This window comes from Cervus elaphus, chromosome 11 (assembly GCF_910594005.1).
Source record: "Cervus elaphus chromosome 11, mCerEla1.1, whole genome shotgun sequence".
NCBI lineage: Eukaryota > Metazoa > Chordata > Mammalia > Artiodactyla > Cervidae > Cervus > Cervus elaphus.
In genome coordinates this window covers 56,441,234-56,463,421 of record NC_057825.1, presented here as the reverse complement: position 1 = coordinate 56,463,421, position 22,188 = coordinate 56,441,234, and the positions used below count along the sequence as shown (strand labels likewise).

At 40.8% G+C, this 22,188-nt stretch overlaps 1 long non-coding RNA gene across 1 annotated transcript; it reads right to left on the bottom strand.

Annotated features, from left to right (window-relative positions):
- Positions 1-6,436: 6,436 nt before the first annotated feature.
- Positions 6,437-21,731, bottom strand: LOC122702949. The gene is made up of 3 exons (XR_006343375.1): positions 21,722-21,731; positions 21,213-21,219; positions 6,437-6,546 (listed from the first exon to the last, which is right to left on the bottom strand). It is a non-coding gene; the product is annotated as an uncharacterized LOC122702949 (long non-coding RNA).
- Positions 21,732-22,188: the final 457 nt, after the last annotated feature.

Sequence of the window (22,188 nt, the reverse complement as noted above, 5' to 3'; positions counted from 1 at the left end):
TCCTGACCTGCATACAGGTTTCTCAAGAGGCAGGTCAGATTCCCATGAATAGTGGGGTCCTATTTTTTCAAAGGAATCCAGAACTTGTAAACTTCATTTAAGTATATAGACTGTAGTTCAAAAAGTCCTTCTCTTCTTTTTTTTTTTTAAATCTATTAAAGTGGACTTTAGTATTTATTTATATTGTTTTATTTGACTGCATCAGGTCTTAGTTGCAGCATTCGGGATCTTTCCATGAGCGGGCTCAGTAGTTGCCAAGCGCAGGCTTAGTTGCATATGGGATCTTGGTTCCTCTACCAGGGGTGGGAATCCCTGCCATAGAGGGCAGATTCTTAACAGTGGTTAAGGGATTAAGTGGTTTAAGAGAAGAGAAGGGAGACCAGGGAAGTCCTCCTTCTCTTCCCTTAAAGGTACATTTCTCAGGCTGAGCAAAAGATTCAAGGAGTCTTTTGTCAACTCCTTGTCAACTTGTCAACTCCTTGTCAACTCCTTTTTGTCAAGGAGTCTTTTGAGCAACTCAAGTCATACCTTGTGCATACAAGGACTGTCTGTGCTGCATACTCATATTCATTTATGTCTGAATCTCTTCGACCACGTGAACTATAGCCCATCAGGTTGCTTTGTTTATGGGACTTTTTAGGCAAGAATACTGGAGTGAGTTGCCATTTCCTTCTCCAGGGCATCCTCCCAACCCAGGGATTGAACCGGCTTCTCCTGTGTCTCCTTCATTGCAGGTGGATTCTTTACTGGCTGAGCCATCAGGGAAGCCTCAGCACAGGGACTGTGATTCAGTGAGATTCTGTGGTTTTGCCAAGTGGTTTTCAATAAGATGTGAGGCTTGCAGAGACCCTTCCTCACCTTCAAACCCTATCAACAGTGGAAACACATCAATATTTCCCTTTGGAACATAATTTGTCAAATTTTCATTTCTTTTCAATCCAAGAACCTAGCTCTTGAAGTCAAAATGTTTTCTCTGGGATTTTATGATTCATCTTTTAACCTAAACTCTTGCTGAGAATTCTTTCTCTGCTAAGCCACTAAATTCCTGTTGGTAGCAGATTTATGTGCTCTTTATCCAGATGTTCACACAGTTTAAAAAATATTCTCAAGTGAATTATTCTCTTTTTAATAAAGTTGGTGGTTTTTGTCACATCGTCTAGACTTTTAAATTTTCTTTAACAGGCTTTGACATCAGCATCTCTCTATGGAGAAAAACAGTATGTTGTGAACAAAGTCAGAATTTTCTTTGTTCATTAGAGGCAAAGCCTTTCCTGGAGACAACCGTTGATGGGCCTGGTCATTACAAATGTTCACACCATTCTTCAGGTACAAAGACAAAACATTACAAGTATGTTGGCCTTGACTTGTTTAGGAAGCTCTTTGCAGCAGCAGCCAAAAGAAAAAAAAAAAAGCTCTAATTATCATCATTATTTATAAATCTTACAAACGTTTTGCTAAGACATTTATTGGTAAAATCTACTGACTCATCAACCTGGCTAGACAATCAATTGTTGTTCAGTTTATCACACAAAACTTTGTTGGCATAATGTTACATGTCACAACTATGTTGACTGATTATACTGTTGGGTGATTTTTCCTTTTCTGGACAATAAATAAAAGCTATTAAATAATGTATTTCCTGAGCATTTTTACCAATTATGATTTTTTCTTTCTTATCTTTATTGAAGTATAGTTAATTTATAATGTTGTGTTAGTTTTCAAGTGTACAGCAAAGTAATTCAGATATACATATATGTATATATGCATGTATGTATATACATATATAAATCTTTTCCATTATAGGTTATTACAAGATATTGAGTATAGTTCCCTGTGCTGTACAGTTGGTTCTTGTTGTTCATCTATTTTATACATAGTAGTGTGTATATGGGAGAAGGCAATGGCACCCCATCCAGTACTCTTGCCTGGAAAATCCCATGGACGGAGAAGCCTGGTAGGCTGCAGTCCATGGGGTTGCTAAGAGTCGGACACGACTGAGCAACTTCACTTTCACTTTTCACTTTCATGCACTGGAGAAGGAAATGGCAACCCACTCCAGTGTTCTTGCCTAGAGAATCCCAGGGGTGGTGGAGCCTGGTGGGCTGCTGTCTGTGGGGTCGCATAGAGTCAGACACAAGTGAAGTGACTTAGCACCAGCAGCAGCAGTGTGCATATGTTAATCCCAAACTCAGTACCCACTTTGGTATCCATAAGCTTGTTCTCTATGTCTGTGAGTCTATTTCTGTTTTATAAATAAGTTCATTTGTATCACTTTTTTAGAGTCCACATATGAATAATATCATTTGATATTTGTCTTTCTGTATCTGACTTACTTCACTTAATATAAATTCTAGGTCCATCCATGCTGCTGCAAATGGCATTATTTGATTCTTTTTCATGGCTGAGTGGTATTCCATTGTTTATATGTATCATATCTTCTTTATTAATTCATCTATCAATGGACATTTACATTGCTTTCATGCTTGGCTATTGTAAATAGTGGTGCAATGAACACTAGGGTGCATGTATCTTTTCAAATTAGTTTTTTCTGGCTATGTGTACAGAAGTGGAATTGCAAGATCATATGGTAACTCTATTTTCAGTTTTCTAAGGGCCCTCGATACTGTCCTCCGTAGCTGCTGCACCAATTTACATCCTACCAACAGGGTAGGAGTGTTCCTTTTTCTCCACACTCTCGTTAGCATTTATTATTTGTAGACTACTTTTTGGCTGCACTGGGTCTTTGTTGGGGTGAGCAGGGGCTACTCTCCAGTTGTGGTTCACAAACTTCTTGTTCCAGTGGCTTCTCTTGTTGTGGAGTATGGGCTGTAGGGCCTGTGGGCTTCAGCAGTTGCAGCACATGGGCTCTAGAGCATGGGCTCAGTAGTTGGGGCATGCTGGCTTAGTTGCCCTGCAGCAGGCGGAATCTTCCTGGACCACCAGGGAAATTCTTTGTAGACTTTTTTTTTTTTAAGCAAATCTCTCTTTTAAAAAAAAGAAATATATAATATATACACACACATTATTTATTTTTGACTGCTCTGGGCTTCCTCTAGTTGCAGCAAGCAGGGCCTACTCTTCCTTGTGGCGTGCGGGCTTCACATTGTGGTGGCTTCTCTTGTTGCGGAACACAGGCTGGAGAGCAAGTGCTCAATAATCGTGACTTAGTTGCTCCCACGTGTGCAGTCCTTCCAGATCAGGAATCAAACCTGGGTCTCCTGCATTGACAGGCAGATTCTTATCCACTGTGCCACCACGGAAGTCCTATAAACATTTTGATGAGGCCATTCTGATGTGAAGAGCTAACTCATTGAAACAGATCCTGACTCTGGGAAAGATTAAGGGCAAGAGAAGAAGAGAGTGACAGAGGATGAGATGGGTGGATGGCATCACCAACTTAATGGTGGTGAGTTTGAGCAAACTCCGGGAGATAAGTCAAGGACTAGGAAGCCAGGTGTGCTGCAGTCCATGGGGTCCAAAAGAGGCACAACTTAGTGACTGAACAACAACAGTTCTGACCAGTGTGAGAATTGTTTTGATTTGCATTTCTCTAATAATTAGCAATATTAATTTTCTTTTCATGTGACTGTTGGCTATCTGTATGTTATCCTTGGAGAAATGTCTATTTAGGTCTTCTGCCCTGGGTTGTTTTGTTTGTTCTGTTTTGACATTAAGCTGTATGTGCTGCTTTGTATATATATATATATATTTAAATTAATCCCTTGCTGCAAATATTTCCCCCAGTTTGTAGGTTGTTTTTTCATTGTGTCTATGGTTTGCTTTGCTGTTCAAAAGCTTTTAAGTTTAGTTAGATACCATTTGTTTGTGACTTTTTTTAAACAACAGTTTTACTCTGTTTCAAGATTCTAATAGCCACATAAAATAGTCAGCCACCTTACTTGTCAAAATGACTGGGATGTGGAGTTATGTGTCTTTGCAATTTGCAGGGGCACATTGCTTACTTTGTAAGCTGTTTAATATAGTGTACAAAGGAATAGAACAAAATGAGTTCATTGTCCTCAGGTACAATGAGATGCTTCAAAAGATTGAAATTTTCATCATGAACTCAATCTGAATTTTTCTCTTCTATCTCACACCTTGTCTTTAAAAGCCATCATGTTAGAAACCACATAGATTTAAAAGCACCAACACTAATAAAATACGAAATGGTGCCCTGCTAAGTCGCAACAGTCGTGTCTGACCCTTTTCGACTCTGTGGACTGCAGTCCTCTGTCCATGGGATTTTACAGGCAAGAATACTAGAGTGGGTTGCCATTTCCTTCTCCAGGACATCTTCCTGACCCAGGGATTGAACTCAGGTCTCCTGTGTCTACTGCACTGGCAGGCGGATTCTTCACTACCGAGTCACTTAGGTAGAGCATAACAAATAACTTTGTGAGGAAAATTACTCCAAATGTTAAATTTTCACTACACGATTCACTAACTAAACAACCCATGCTTTCAGTGATTATAGTTTATGAATTAGTGGAATAAATAATAGCAATGTTGTAAGAAATAGGAGGGAGGCATTGATAATACTCTGTTATGAAATACTTGCACTACCCATGAGCATTAGAGTGAATTAGCTGTAAATGTAGATTGCAAACACTAAGGAAAACACTTAAATATATTTTTAAACAAGTATAATTAATAGACCAAGAGAGGAGACAACAAGGAATCATATAAAATGCTCAATTAAAACTAGAGAAGGCAGAAACAAGGGCTTGGAAGACAACATTGGCGCTGGATCCGCAGTGTGATCCCTAGGCAGCAGTCCAGGAGGGGATGGCTTCGCCCCATCTGCACTTTGTACTCAGATCTCTATCAATTAAAAAAAACAAAAACAAAAGTGACATTGGCCTCAATAATGTCATCTTTCTTTTTATCTGTAACTGAACTTTCCAAAAGGAAAGTCTAATTACTGCCCTCGGTTTTCTCAGCTTGCTGCAATCTGGCACCTGCTCCTATCACTCCTTTGAAACTGCTATGGCAAGCTCACCAACGATCTGACTTCCAAATCCAGAAGTTACTATGCAGTCTTTATCTCACCTACCTCTCTGAGATACCCTCTTTTTTGAAATTTTCAACCCCTGGACTTCTGAGAACCACAACTTTCCCATTTATCTCAGACCTCTCATCTTGGGCTTCTTGTTTGGCTTCCCTTCTCCCTGCCTGTCCATCCACCTCAACTACTATTCTAATTAACCTTGTCTATCTTCCAGGTTCTTCTTCCTCCTATGCGCTGGTGATCGCCCAAATCTCTGCCTCTAGCAGGACCACTTCCATATCTCTAGACCCACATGAATAGTGAAAGTGAAAGTCGCTCAGCCATGTTTGACCCTTCGAGATCCAGGCCAGAACACTGGAGTGGGTAGCCCATTCCCTTCTCCAGGGGATCTTCCCAACCCAGAAATCCAACCAGGGTCTCCTGCACTGCAGGCGGATTCTTTACCAACTGAGCTACCAAGGAAGCCCATCTAGACCTGTATAACCAGTTGACAAATAGTCTTCTCCACCTGGATGCTCCACGGGTATCTTAAATTCAACAAATGCAAATTAACTCATTATCTTTCCTGTGGTGCTGTATCCTCCTCCCCATCTGCCTTCCTTGCCTTGTCAATGCATCTACCGCCATTTTAGTTACCCAGCAGTTAGCTCGTCTCACTTCCTCATGCCCCAAAGATCAACACCTAATAAGTTCTGTTGCTGCTTTGTTAGTTCAGGCCCAGCTCATTTCTTACCTATGCTATTGCCATGTCTTCTGCCTAGAAATCTGCCTTCAGACTTTTCCTCACACCATCCATTCTCCTCCCTACTGGCAAGGACACTTTTCTAACATTCAAGGTTGATAAGTTTCTTCTCTTGCTTCAAATCCCTCAGTGACTTCCCTCTGTCCATGCCACACAGTTCATGTTCCTTAGCACCTCTCACAAGGTCCTTCATAACCTGGCCCTGCTCACTCACTCAGACGCATTCTCTAGTCCCTCATCAGTTGTACTCCAACAGTAAATGAAGAAATTAGTATTGAAACACTTCTAAGGTATCAACGCATGACTATTGAAATATTAAAACAAGTGAAAAAGTTTAAAACACTTTGTTTAATAGCACCAAACTGAAGTTACTGAACTGGCTGTCAAATGAAGAATAGATAAGGAAATTGCAGCATACTCAAAGGATAATATTACCAATGGACAAGAATGAACCACTGCCATACACAACAAGAACAAGAATGAATTTCACAGATATAATAGTGAGCCAAAGAAGGCAGACATAGGAGAGTACAATCCGCATGATTCTATTTATATGAAGTTCAAGATTAGATAAATCTATGGTGATGAAAATCAAAGTAGTGATTACTTCTGGGGGTGGTTTGACTGGAAAGGAGCACAAGAGATACATGGGGAGCTGGAAATGTTCCAAATATTCATCTGGGGGTTGAAGGAAAGTTACAGGGCTCAAAACAGCCTGGAGTTAAAACTCCCCTCATGGTCCTCCCCACCATTCTATGCAAAACAAAGAACTCTCTCACCCGGGGGAAAAAAAAAACTTTAGGTTGATTACGCCCAGCCTTCCAGCCGGTCCAGCCTCTGGCTGATCTCCAAAATTCCTTGCCCCAGTCATTTAAGAGTTAACTACTCCTAACAACCTTGGAAAAGAACAGGCCCCCTTAAGACAGTAGCTTTCTATATACATGCCTATGTATACTTACTCTTTACTTGGGTCAGTGCAGCAGCTCACTAATCTGACTGCTGCCCCTTCTCGCCTATTAAATGTGATCTGTTCCTGTAAAGTGCCGGCCTCATTCTTTTTCTGAACCTCGCCTTTTCTAACTCCCTTACCCTACAGGGGTGATTACATGAACTCTATCTCTCTATATCTGTAAATATTAATCAAGGTTTGCATGCTTAGTTGCATATATGTTACATCTTAATTTTTAAATTGCTGAGAATTCCCTGGTTGTTCAGTAGTTAGGACTCAGGGCTTTCACTGCCATGGCCCAGGGTTCAGTCCCTGGGAACTAAGATGCCACAAAATGAGAGGTGAGGCCAAAAAAATTTTTAAGCAATCAAAATTGCTAAATTTTTAGAAACTTTGCTAACTGTGTATGGGGAGATGAATATATTGCTGGCTGCACAGTAAATTGATAACCATCTTTTAAAAAGCAGTCAGTCAAAAAAATAAAAATAAAAAATATATAACAGTCGGTCAATATGTAGTGAGAATTAATACTTTACATCATTTTACCCACTAATTCCACTTTAGTTTAAAAAAAAAAAAAACCTAAGAAAATAACAAGCAAAAAAAATTAGAGACCAGTTGCAAAAAGATTCTTGGAACAGTATTATCCATAAAAATGGAAAGCTGTATACACACCAAATGTCTAATTATTGGGAAAAGGTTAAGTAAACAGTGGTAAAGGAATACCATAGAATTGTGTATAAGCATATAAAATATCTTACAACTTGTTCAAATACATACAAAATTATACCCCCAATAATGATAATTCCAAAATTAAAATGTAAATATAATGTACCAAGTTATATCTATATTCCATTTAAATTACCTAGAATTTAGTGGGTTTTTGGGCACAACCTGTGACTTGCAGAATTTTAAGTTCCCCAGCCAAGGATTGAACCCATGACCTCAACACAGGCTACAGAGAGTCCTAACCACCAGACCATCAGGGAAATCCCTAAAATTTAGTGGTTTAAAGCAACCATTTTTATTTGCTCACACACTTGGGCTGGGTTAAGCTGCATGGGATTTTAGCTGGCCTGGCCTGGGATCACACTTGTGACTGCAGTCATCTGGCAGCTCAGCTGGGGCCTGACAGTCTCAGTTTCATCCACATGGCTGGATTTCGGAGTTGGGTAGAGGGTAGGCTGCAAGAAGGCTTGGTCAAGCTTCTCTATAGGATGGTAGCAACATGGCAAGAGCAGAAACCACAAATCTCTTAGGACTTCTCTGGTGGTCCAGTGGCTAAGAATCTGCCTTCCCCCCAAAAAAGAATCTTCCTTCCAATGCAGGAGCTGTGTATTTGATCCCTGGTCTCGGAACTAAGATCCCATGTGCCCTGGGGCAACTAAGCCCTCAGGCCACAATGAAGAACCTGCAAGCCAAAATTTTAAATAATAATAATAACCTTGCCTCATTTCATTAAAAAAGAAAGAAGAAACTGCATTCTCTTGTTGCTCAAAGTTAGTCACAAGGCTGGAAGAGATTCAAGACAGGAGGAAATAGATTCCGTATCTTTATGGAAGAACATCTAGGTCGCACTGCAAAGAGTGTTATAAACAGGGAGGATGGAGTTTGTGGTCATTAAACAACTTCCACACCAATGATTCACAGCCAGTCCCACAAGAAACATATTAATCATGTGTTTGTACATTGATATGGATAGAAGAAACCTCCAAAAAGCTGTAGCAAGCTGTTTTATATATATGATTTTTTTCCTGTAAATTTGTTAGCCATTAAAATAAACAACTAAGAAATTTACATACCAAAATGTATTCGTTTGACCACATTAAATGAGAACACAGAAGACCATTTTGTGCACAAGCAGTGCTCATAAAAGACAGCAGACAAGTAACTCCAGCATTCTAGATTCTATTAATATATTTAATGACAGCAGATATGGCAGGGACTGAATAGGCTTTCCAGGAAGCTTCAAAGATTTTTTGAAAGATTTCCTCATCAGGGTACTTGGACTAGTCTATTTTTATCAAGATAATACCACAGTTTATGACAGTTTATGCTGCACAACTGTTCAAGAGCAAAGGTTTCGATTTCACCTAGAACTTCTTAGTAGCACTGCCCTACACTAGCAAAACAGGTCCTCCACCCATTATTTTGGATTGCTTCCACTCAGTGAACATGTGTCCTCACATTCTTATTTCGAAAAACTTTGCGTTTTACATCCATACTCATTTGATACCCATTAATGTATTTCTTTCACCATTTTGCTCTGATTTTTACTTACTTAGATGCCTAGGATTTCTCCTAGTATAAGGATATTGTTGTTTAGTTGCTAAGTTGTGTCCAACTCTTTTGCGACCCTGTGGACTGTAGCCCTCCAGGCTCCTCTCTGTCCATGGGATTTCCCAGGCAAGAATACTGGAGTGGTTTGCCATTTCCTCCTCCAGGAGATCTTCCTGACCCAGGGATCGAACCCACATCTCCTGCGTTGGTAGGTGGATTCTTTACTGCTGAGCCACTTGGAAAGCCCAGATATAAGGATGTACAGCCCCTAAAACTTAGTATTAACCAAACTGAACTTGTGTCTTCTCAGAGCTGCTGCCCTTTCTGCCCTCCTGGGTTAATGGCATCCTTATCATTGTAGGCATATCCAGGCTCAAAACTCTGGACTTACCTCCATTTTCTCCCTCTCCCTCTCCTCCTAGCTGGCTTCCTCAGCCAGCTAGGTTGACCTTTGAAAAGCCTCTCCTGACTGCTTCCATTCTATTCCTCAGGGCCCTATCAAACTCTTGTGCAATTATAACTGCCTCTCATTTCTTCATGTTTTTTTCTCCCACACCTCATGCTGACATCTCCTTTATTTTTATAAAATAGACCAGTCCAGTTACCCTGATGAGGAAATTCAAGTACTACTTGACTTCTAGATTATAGACTGAATGGGGATATTTACCTCCTTCCCTGCCCTTAGCAGCCGAAGCTTTGTGAAATAAAAGATTGGACACCAGGTATGAATTCTTGGAGAGTCAGGAGGCGAGTCTGAGGGTTGGTTGCATGCATCTAAGGTTATGGAGTCTCCTCTATGGCTCAGCGGGTAAAGAGTCCACCTGCAGTGCAGTAGACACAGGAGACATAGGTTCAACCTCTGGGTCAGGAAGATCTCCTGAAGAAGCAAGTAGCAACTCACTCCAGTATTCTTGCTTGAAAAATCCCATTGACAGAGGAGCCTAGTGGGCTACCATCCACAGGGCCGAGTCAGACATGACTGAGCAACCAAGCGCACAGCACAGGGTTATGGGGTAATGCTTTGTGGATCAAAATGTCGTCTACAGACCTGCAGAAACAGCAGCAGGTGGGAGTCTGCAAAAATGCAGAATTTCAAGTGCTTCTCCAGACCTACTCCAGAGTTAGAATCTGCATCCTAGCAATACCTTGTGATTTGCATGCACACTAAGGTTTGGGAAGCGTTCTAAGATCTAGACCCCTTGGGCACCACTGTAATCCTGTTGGCCTCACATCTTACCCTAGTAGAGACTCCTGGAACTTAGTTTTGCAAAGTAGTGTAGTCCATGTGAGGTTGCCTGCACTCAGACAGAGCCAGCTTCATGGGTCTGAGACAGATCTGTGCACTCACACGCAGAAGGGCCCCACACTGGGGTCTAATGCTCTGCTGTCACCATCTTGAAATTCTTAACAATTTTTGAACAAAGGACTCTGCGTTTTCATTTGGCACTGAGCCCTGAAAATTATGTAACTGGTCCTGCTCCAGGATAGGAATAAACAGAAAAGTCTGGCCACAGGTTGAGTGATTTCTCTTTGGTGGTGGTGGTTAAGTCGCTAAGTCATGTCCAACTCTTGTAACCCCATGGATTGCAGCCCACCAGGCTCCTCTGTCCATGGGATTTTCCAGGCAAGAATACTGGAGCGGGCTGCCATTTCTTTCTCCAGGGGATCTTCCCAGCCCAGGGATTGAACCCGTGTCTCCTGCACTGCAGGCAGATTCTTTACCAGCTGAGCTACTAGGGAAGCTGATTTCTTTTTAGGTTATCTGTAAGCTCCCAGACCTCTAACATGATCCTAATGGAATTGGGAGGGTGGGGTGAAACCCTCCCAACACATCTTTGTCTGCAACAAAACTGGTTTGGTGCTTTTTTTTTTTTTTTTTTTGCAAACTCTGACAAATGAAGCAAATTTGATTTGATTTTGAAACATAAAAGTGTGTAACATTGCTTGCATTTCAGGTGATACAGAGCAAATACTTACCCTTTCCATGACATAGGTCAGTCTTTTTTTAAAAAATATTTATTTTTGGCTGTGCGGGTCTTTGTTGTGTGAATTACTCTCTAGTTGTGGTGTCTGAGCTTCTTGTTGTGGTGCCTGAGCTTCTCGTGTGGTTGCTTCTGTTCTTGCAGAGCACGGGCTCTAGAATGCGTGGGCTTCAGTAGTTGAGGGGTGTGGGCTCTGTAGTTGTGGCTCCTGGGCTCTAGAGCACAGGCTCAGTAGTTGTGGCTCACGGGCTTTGTTGCCCTATGACAGGGTTCCAGGACCAGGGATTGAACCCATGTCTACTGCATTAGCAGGCGGATTTCTTATCACTGAGCCACCAGGGAAGCCTAGGTCAGTTTTATGTTTAAAGTTCTATAGTGGCTTTCCATCACCCAGAAAATGAAGTACAAATCCTATAACAAAACATTCAAGATTTTGCTTGATCTAACACCACCCTAGACCTACTGTTCACTAAATTCTGTCATTCAAATAGAACTAAACTCTAGTTCTACTGACAAGTCCTCCCTCCAGCCCTGTCCCCCATCCACCCAGATCACATTCCTGACTCCCAATAGCCAACCCCTGATATTAGGTTCTTAGGAGTATGCATGCGTAGGTGTGTGCTCAGGCACTCAAATTGTGTCCGACTCTTTGCAACCCATGGACTATCACCCTCCAGGATCCTCTGTCCATGGGATTTTTCCAGCAAGAATACTGGAGTGGGTTGCCAATTTCTCCTCCAAGGGATCTTCCTGACCCAAGGACTGAACTGGCCTTTCCTGCACAGGTAGGCAGATTCTTTATCACTGGGCCACCTGGGAAGCCGTTATGAGTATACAGAACCTTTAAGCTTTTATACAAGTAAATAATATGTACTCTGTTTCTTTTTCTTAAACAAAAGGTAGCACACTGCATTCACAGATCTCTCCAGTATTTTATTTATGCTACTGTCCTTAGCTTGGGCTATTTTTCTATACCATCTCTATCACTCTGTCAAGCAATCTTCAACACTCATTGCAAACACCTCTCCCTGAAGGTTTCCCAAATCTTACTAGTTGCAATTTAAGATTATGTTCCTGGGACATAAAATAAGAACTTTATAACTGTACTGTAATTAGCTGTTTAGTATGTCAAAAATTGTGTCTTGGTTTTTACTTTAAAATGGCATTTCACATGGATAATCTGATAGATTTAAATTTAAGTAGATTTTCCTTCCCCTCTTTAGATTGCTATAGGATTCTTTCCTTACTGAGAAGCATAGCCTTTAGTGACCTGTATTCTTTTATTCCAACACTTACCATCAACAATATTCAGTTCAGTTCAGTCGCTCAGTGGTATTCAACTCTTTGTGACCCCATGGACTGCACCAAACTCATGTCCATTGAGTTGGTGATGCCATCCAACTGTCTCATCCTAGTGGACGTAGTAAATTGGTACAACTGGGGAAAGGGGGGATAAGTTGGGAGATTGGGATTTGCATATACACACATATATATAAAACAGATAACTAATAAAAACTACTTGTGTAGCACAGGGAATTCTGCTCAGTACTCTGTAATGACCCATATGGGAAAAGAATCTAAAAAAGAGTGGATATATTTATATGTATGACTGATCCACTTTGCTATACACCTGAAACCAAGATAACATTATAAATCAATTACGCTCCAATAAAAATTTATGTAAAAAATAAATTAGTACAACTACTCGGAAGAGCCAACTGGTAAACACATGAAAGCATCTTTTAAATGTTCATGTCCTTTGACAAAGAAATTCCTCTTCTATAGAAGTTATCCTAAGGTGGGATGTTTCAAAAGAACAGCATGTATACTATCTATGGTGAAACAGATCACCAGCCCAGGTGGAATGCATGAGACAAGTGCTCGGGCCTGGTGCACTGGGAAGACCCAGAGGAATAGGGTGGAGAGGGAGGTGGGAGGGGGGATCGGGATGGGGAATACATGTAACTCCATGGCTGATTCATGTCAATGTATGACAAAACCCACTGAAATGTTGTGAAGTAATTAGCCTCCAACTAATAAAATTTAAAAAAAAAAGAAAGAAATTAAAAACAAAACAAAACAAAAAAAAAGAAGTTATCCTAAGGAAACTATATCTTATATCCATACCAAAGTTTAATGATGTTACAGAAATGCATCAATTTGAAATGAAAAAATTTCAGAATATATTGGCAAGTGAAGAAAGCAATTTATTAAAAAGTGTGTGTTGTGCTATTAGCCCATTTTTTGTTTCTTTGAAAATACATAGAAAAGGTTCTGAAGGATTTCCGCTAAGGCCTCAGTAGAGGGAATTATGATAGTCTCTTCTTGCTTGATCATGTTTTCCTATTTTTCTCTGAACCTCACGAATTACTCATGCAATCAGATGTCAACAATAAACAGTGTTTTGATTGCTGTAAGAATTATGTGAAGAACTGGGACTTCCCTGGCAGTCCACTGCTTAAGACCGCACTTTCACTGCAGGTTACTGAGGGTTTGACCCCTGGTGGGGGAACTCAGGAAGGGCTTCCTAGTGGTTCAGTGGTAAAGAATCTGCTTGCCAATGCAGGAGCCTGTGGAGACAGGGGTTCAGTCCCTGGGTGGAGACGATCCCCTAGAGGAGGAAATGGCAACCCACTCCAGTATTCTTGCCTGGAAAATCCCAGGACAGAGGTGCCTGGTGGACTCCAGTCCATGGGACCGCAGAGTTGAAGACGATTTAGTGACTGAGCATGGGGGAAGATCCCACACGCTGCGCAGTGCAGCCAAAAATAAAAATAAAAAAAGAATTATGTGAAAACTTAATGTCCTTGCCCAGTCTAATAAGCTGTCACCTGCTTCCCCCAGGCCAGCTAAAGTCGGTATTCCACTGGGTGAATTTGCCCTTCTGGGAAAGGAGATTTGTCTTTAAAAAACAGGTTTTCTAATTTTATACCCTGATATCTCTGCTCAGACAACTATAGTACTATCAGGTATTACAGGCTTCACAACTGGAGGCTCTGAGGCAAATAATTTGGCCCTAGTTTCAACCAATTTGTCTATTTGCTAAAGGAATGAAGTCTGCAAACCTCACTCACTGTTTCCAGAATTCAGTAATATTTTATTAAAATTTAGGGCTGTTTTCTTAGCAAAAAAAAAAAAAAGAGTGCCCTGTAGTTAACTTCTCTAAGTTAAATAAAGACCATAAAGAAGGTTGAGCACCGAAGAACTGATGATTTTGAACTGTGGTGTTGGAAAAGACTCTTGAGAATCACTTGGATAGCAAGGAGATCAAGTCTGTCAATCCTAAAGGAAGTCAACCCTGAATATATGCTGAAACTGAAGCTCCAATACGTGGGCCATCTGATGCGAAGAGTTGGCTCATTAGAAAAGACCCTGATGCCGGGAAAGATTGAAGGCAAGAGGAGAAGGGGATGACAGAGGATGAAATGGTTGAATAGCATCACTGACTCAACAGACATGAGTTTGAGCAAATTCCAGGAGATGGTGGAGGACAAGGAAGACTGGCATGCTGCAGTCCATGGGGTTGCAAAGAGTCAGACACGACTGAGTGACTGAACAACAAAGGTATATGACGAAACATCCTGTGCATCCAAAATTCTCTCAGTTATACCCTCTGTCTACGTGATTTTGGGACTATCATTGCCCTACTGTAAAATCATCATTGTCATCAATCACATTATTGAGTACATACAACATGTTAGTCACCACATATGTACATTATATGTATCATTAAATTTGAACTTCCCAAGCCCACTTTGGGGCTTCCCAGGTGGTGCTAGTGGTAAAGAACTTGCCTGCCAATGCCAGAGACCTAAGAGCTATGGGCTTGATCCTGGAATAGGAAGATCTCCTGGAGGGAGGGCATGGCAACCCACTCCAGCAATCTTGCCTGGAGAATCCCATGGACAGAGGAGCCTGTCAGGCTCTATGTAGTCCATGGGTTTGCAAAAAGCTGGACACTACTGAAGTGACTTAGCAGCAGCAACAACTCACTTTGAGGCAGGTGCAATTATTATAATATATAAAATAAGATATATTAAATAGTATAATTATAATATAAATTTAAATATAAAATGAGATAATATATAAAGTATATGAAATACAGTTATATATATGTGTGTGTGTATATACAATTGGAGTCAAGTGCTATTATAAGCCCATGTGGTAGACAATTTTAAGTGGTCAGCCCAACATTTCCCTCCCCCATTCCTAACAACACTTTGGAAAATGGGGTTAATGAGAGAAACTACCTCATAGGATACTGTAAGGTTATGAGTCTTAGATGAGTGAACATGTGACTATCACAAATAAAGCTGCTATACACATTAATGTACAGGTCTTTGCATGGATATATACTTTCTTTTGGCTTCCCTAGTGGCTCAGATGGTAAAGAATCCTCCTACAACGTTGGAGACCTGAGTTCAATCCCTGGGTTAGGAAAATCCCCTGGAGGAGGGCATGGCAACCCACTAAAGTATCTTTGCCTGGAGAATCTCCATGGACAGAAGAACCTGGCCAGCTACAGTCCATGGGGTCACAAAGAGTCAGACACAACTGAGCGACTAAACATACAGATATACTTTCTTTTCTCTTGGGAAAATAGCTAAGAGTGGAATGACTGGCAGTAGGGCTGGTATATGTTTAACTTAAAAAAAAAAGCCAAATGGTTTTTCGGAAGTGGACACTCCATCTTACATTCTCATCAGCAATATGTGAAGGTGCTAGAGAGTTTTTATAGGTTGTGATGTCACCTGCCTCTCTTTATGCTATTATTGTTTTATATTTATTTTACTTAGAAATGTTATGAACTCCATAATGATTTTTATTATTATTTCATCATCATTTTCAGTTTAAAAAGCAGTCATCTTTTAAAGAGATTTAGATAAGAAAAAGTCACATACTTATCACATAGTTACCATTTACAGTGCTCTATATTCCTTTGTGTAGATCTGTATCTCCATCTGGTATCATTTTCCTTCTGCTCATAAGATTTTCTTTAACATTTTTCGAAATGTATTTTGGCTCATGATAAATTCTTTCATCTCTTATATGTCTAAAAAAAAGTGTATGATTTTTCTTTTTTTTTAGTTTTTTTTTAAAATTGAGATGTAATTTCAATACCATAAAATTCACTATTTAAAGTGTATAATTCAGTGGCTTTTAGTATATTCACAAAACTGTGCAACTGTTCCCCTTATCTAACTCCAGAAAATTTCATCAGCTCCCACAAGTCCATATCCATTAGTAGTCACTCCTCATTTTCCCTTCCTCCTCAGACCCTGACAGCCATTAACCTACTTTCTGTCTCTGTGTCCCTAATTTTTGAAATATATTTTTACTGAGTAAAAAATTCTAGGTTCAGTGGGCTATTACTCATCCATGAAAAGGAACATAATTGTGCCATTTGCAGAGATGTGGATGAACCTAGAGACTGTCATAAGATTTGAAGTAAATCAGAAAGAGAAAAACAAATGTCATATAGTATGGCTTATATGTGGAATCTAGAAAAATGATATAAATGGGATGTATTTGCAAAGCAGAAATAGAGACATGGATATAGAGAACAAACATATGGACTCCAATGGGGGAAAAGCGAGGTAGGATGAACTGGGAGATTGGGATGAACGTATATACACTAATATGTAACTAATGAGAACCCAGTGTATAGCATACAGAACTCTCCTCAATGGTCTGTGGTGACCTAAATGTGAAGGAAATCCAAAAAAGAGTGTATATATGTATATGTATAGCTGATTCACTTTACTGTACAACAGAAACTAACACAACATTATAAAGCAACTCTACACCAACAAAAATTAATTTAAAAAATTCTGGGCTGACAGGATTGTTGTTGGTTTTTACATTTCTTTAATGATATTTTTCCACTGTCATCTCACATTTTTTTCAACAAGACCATGAATGTTTTCCTTATATGTGCCCCTCTGTAAGGTAGTTTTTTCCTCTGGCTGCTTCTAAGATTTTTCTCTTTATTATTGTCTTTGAACAATTTGATTATAATGTGTTTTGATATAGTTTTATTCATAGTTTTGTTTTGGAGGTTCATTAAGAATGTTGGACCTGTCAGTTTATGGTTATACAATTTGAAAAACTTTTGGCCATTATTTCTTGTAATATTTTTGAACTCCTTATTTAGTTCCTTTTCTACCTCATCTGGGGTTTCTAACTGCATGTGTATTAGACTTGAAGTTATTGGTGCACTTCCCTTTTGCTTTTTTAAATTCACTTTTTCCTGTGTATTTCATTGGATGGTTTCTAGTACTGGATTTTCACTAATCCTTTTTAAAGTACTGTCTAATCTGCAATTAATCATATCCAATGTGTTTTTTATCCTAAACATTGTAGCTTTCATCTCTATAAAGTCAATTTGGAAGATTTTCCATCTTCATGTCTCTACTTAACTTTTTGAACATATGGAATACAGTTAGAATAGCTGTTTTAATTTAGTTGACTGCCTTTTTCTAACAGCTCTGTCAGTTCTGGTTCATTTTTGACTGATTGGTTTTTTTCTCCACCTTATGGAATATGTTTTCCTGGTTCTTTGCATGTCTGGTAATCTTTGGCTGAGCGCCAGGCATTGTAAATTTCAGCTTGTTGGGAGATGGGTTTTTTTTTTAAGACAATTTTTTAAGGGAAGTTTTAGATTTACAACAAAACTGAGAGATACAGAGACTTTTCACATACTCCCCTGACCCCATACATGCATAGCTTCTCCCATTTTCAACATCACTCACCAAAGTGGCAAATTTACCAAGAATGAACCTCCATTGATACATCATAGTAACCCAAAGTTCATAGTTTACCTTAGAGTTCACTCTTGATATTGTACATTCTATGGGTTTGAAGAAAAGTAAAATAGCATTATATCAATCACTGTAATATCATACAGAGTATTTTCATTGCCCTGCAAATCCTCTGTGCTCTGCTTATTCAACTCTCCTCCCCAACCCCTTTCCCCAGATGGATATTTTTGATACCAAAGAATATTCTTTTTTAATTTTTATTTATTTTTGGCTGCACTTTGTTGACGTGCATAGGCTTCTCATTGCAGTGGCTTCTCTTGTTGCAGAGCATAGGCTTTAGACTCAGTCATTGTGGCCCATGGGTTAGTTGCTCCATGATATATGGAATCTTCCTGGACCAGGGATCAAACCTGTGTCTCTTGCATTGGCAGGTGGATTCTTAATCCCTAAACCACCAGGGGAAGTCTGCCTACAAATACTCCTGAGATTTGTTCTTGGATGCAATTAAGTTACATGGAAGCAATCTAATACCTTTGGGTCTTGCTTTCCTGATTTGTCAGGTAAGACCATAGCAGCACTGTTTGGAGTTAGCTATTCCCCTTTGAGGCAACATGCTTCTTTGTACTCGGCCCAGTGACCTGTATGTCATGAAACTTTTCAGTATGGTTGGTGGAAAAAGGCACTCTTCTTAGCTTGTGTGAATGCCAGTCACTGTTACTGCTAATCTTTATGGGTTATTCTTTACCTGAATTTGCATACTTTCCTTGCATACATGTGCTGATCAGTACTCAAAGGGCACACTCTAAAAATTTTCAGAGTAGTGTCTCTGTGAAGTTCTCTCCTCCCTGATACTCTGTCCTACAAATTTAAACTCTTTGGTCTTCAATGCTTTGAGCTCTATCTCCTCAATGCAGGGAAATCACTGGCTTCTGCCTGGGCTGCTCCTCCTCCCCCTGTCACAACTTTGAAGTTCTCTTACCAAGCAAACTGAGAAAAAGAATAGTTCATATACATAAAAATGTATTACTAAATATTTAAGCATGTATGAGTGGTCCATAACTATGGACTTAGCCTAGGGTTGGGGCTGGGAGAAGGGGATTGTCAGTATGGATTGAGGCAGCTGCGTGTGGCTGAGTGGACAACACTGGGCTAGAGCCAGCCTCAGGAGAGAAAAAATAGTGTATTTCAGGCCAGAGAGCAGCTTCCAAAGAGATTTTCTCCTAGTGAGTGATACCATTAGTCGACATGCCAGAGACAGGAGAAGTAGCAAGACAGGGATATAAGGTAGCTTCCTGGAGAGAAAAACAGCCACAGATTTAAGAATGGTTCTGAACTAGATGGATAGAGAACAGAGGAAAGATGTTCCAAGGAAATGGTTTGAAGAAATTCTGAAGTGTAAGGGGAAGTAAAGGCGAATGGAAAGAGGAGGTTGGCTATGGAAGACATTCCAGGGAAGACAGTCTATGGAATATGGAGATTTCATCTGGTGTGGCCTATGAAAGGGAGTGAAAAGTCAGTGCAAGTATTTTCCTAATGGTCCAGTGGTTAAGAATCCACCTTGCAATGCAGGGGACTTGGGTTCAATCCTTAGTTGGGGAACTAAGATCCCACATGCCATTGAGCAACTAAGCCTGTGAGCCGCAACTAGAGAGTCTGTTCTCCACAACAAAAGATCCCATTTGATGCAACAAAGATCCCATGTGCTGCAAGTACGACCCCAAGAGCCAAATAAATAAATGAAACAGTCGTCTTCAAATTTTAAAAAAAAGAAAGAAAAGCTAAGGCTGACTCTGATATTCAGAATTTTGTTCCCTCATGGGGAAGTCTTTGGGAACAGTTCTCCATGGTTCTATAGTTCAGAATACTGCTGACCACCTTTGACAGCTATTCAAACAGCAGGCATAGTAGGGAGTGGACACATTCACTCACACAGGGCTGACTTGCAAACCTATACATTAAAACAACTGTAAATACTGGTGGCTCAAGTGGTAAAGAACCCACCTGCCAATGCAGGAGATGAAGGTTCAATCCCTGGGTCGGGAAGATCCCTTGGAGTAGGAAATGGCAACCCACTTCAGTATTCTTGCCTGGGAAATGCCATGGACAGGGGAGCCTGGTGGGCTATAGCCTATGGGGTTGCAAGGAGTCGGACACGGCTGAGTGATTAAGCGTGCGCGCATGCACACACGCACACACACACACAAATACTAACCATATATCCCACTTGAGAATTTCCCTCCCACAGAAGACATCTCAGAGTCACACGCATGTGCGACTTTAAATAAATTCTGTTGGATATTGATAATCCTCAGGTTATTAACTTTTGAGGGAAAATTCCCCAACATTTTTATCTTTGACTTCATCAGTGCCAGTTTTCTACACAGAGCACCTCTAGATCCTTCTCTCTTTTGTTTCCTTTTAGTAGACTAACATATAAGCATCTAGTTGAAAGTTTATGGAAGAAAGTAAAGATGTGATCAATTCTTCTCAGAGCTAGGGACAAGTTGGGTTCTCTATATATACACAGACACTCCCTTCTATTCAACAACTGTGATAGCTGGAACTTACAGTACACTTGTGTAGAAAGCAGTCCCTTATCTGCTTCTCATGGATTACTGGAGAAGGAAATATTATATTGGAGAAGGAAATGGCAACCGACTCCAGTGTTCTTGCCTGGAGAATCTCAGGGACGGGGGAGCCTGGTGGGCTGCCATTTATGGGGTCGCCCAGAGTTGGACACGACTGATGTGACTTAGCAGCAGCAGCATGGATTATTAATTTATATTTATACAAACCTTGTGAAATTGACACAAATATTCCCTATTTGCTGGGAAAGATTGAAGGCAGGAGAAAGGGGCAACAGAAAATGAGATGGTTGGATGGCACCATCGACTCAATGGACATGAGTTTGAGTAAACTCCCGGAGACAGTGAAGGACAGGGAAGCTTGGTGTGCTGCAGTCCATGGGGTTGCAAAGAGTCAGACACGACTGATCGACTGAACAACAACAAATTACCTGTTTTACAGATGATGAACTGAGGAACAAAGAGATTAAATCATCTATGCTTTCCCTAAAGCAAAGCCTGAAACGAAAGCTTTTGGGTGAGTAGCTTAATTGAGAAAATGACCCCAGGGGCAGGAGTGAGGGACGAAGGGAGTGAAAAGGGAAGGAAATGAAACCAACACAGGAATGTGTGTTATGGACGAGCATTATGAAAGACTGGCTGTTTGATCCCACGGGATTGTCTGAGAATTTTCCATTTGAGAAGACAGAAGGCAAATTTGTACATCAGCTACCTCCAACCCCCATTCCATTGGTCAGTGTTTGCCCCATAGCACATGAAGTTTTGTACTTCCAAGTACAAAAGCTGAGAGCTGAGATGAGTCCTGTAGCCATACTGCAAGGCATGTCAGAAAAGCTTCAGGACAGAAGTCAAGAGACATATGGCTTAGTTGCTATCAGGCTACACCGTATAGACTGGCATGGAACTGGTCATCTCATCAATGACCAAAATAAGAGGTGAGGTCGAGAGTTTTTGAAATGAACAAGGACTATTTTGCTCAAAGTCCCACCACTAGTGTTCGGTGGAACACGGCAGAGCTGCAACATGAATGCAAAGCCCTTCTGAGCACTCTTGCCAAGAACGTGGCATCCTTGATAGGTTTCACTCTTGCTGTTGCTGGGGAGATTGAGGGCAGGAGGGGGTAGGAGAGGAGGGAGGCAGTGGTGTGGCTTTGAAGTAAAGTTAAGTGAAAGTTGCTCAGTAATGTTCGACTCTTTGCAATCCCTTGGACTGTACAGTCCATGGGATTCTCCAGGCTAGAATACTGGAGTGGGTAGCATTTCCCTTCTCTAATGGATCCTCCCAAACAAGGGATCAAACCCAGGTCTCCCACATTGCAGGCAGATTCTTTACCAACTGAGCCACTAGGGAAGCCCAGTGTGGATTTAATCATCTTATAATGTACTACAACTTTTCTCCAGGGGATCTTCCTGACTCAGGGATTGAACTCAGGCTCCTGAGTTGCAGGAGGATTCTTCACCATCTGAGCCACCAGGGATTTTTTACATGTTAGCCACGTGCGTGCGTGTGTGCTAAATCACTTCAGTCGTGTTCGACTCTCTGAGACCCCATGGACTATAGCCCACCAGGCTCCTCTGTCCATGGTATTCTCCAGGCAAGAATACTGGAGTGGGTTACCATGACCTCCTCCAGGGGATCTTCCTGACCCAGGGATCAAACCCAAGTCTCTTATGTCTCCTGCATTGGCAGGCAGGTTCTTAACCACTAGCACCACCTGGAAGGTCATATATATATATAGTGTACTATAACTTCTAGGCCCTGCAAGGCATCACACCTTGAGTTGTCAGAGCAGCAAAATTTGTCAGGCTTGCACAAATCTCCTGCAGGACTCAAAGTTCCCTAGGAAAGGACCAGATACCCACCTGGGGTAGGAGAGTGGAC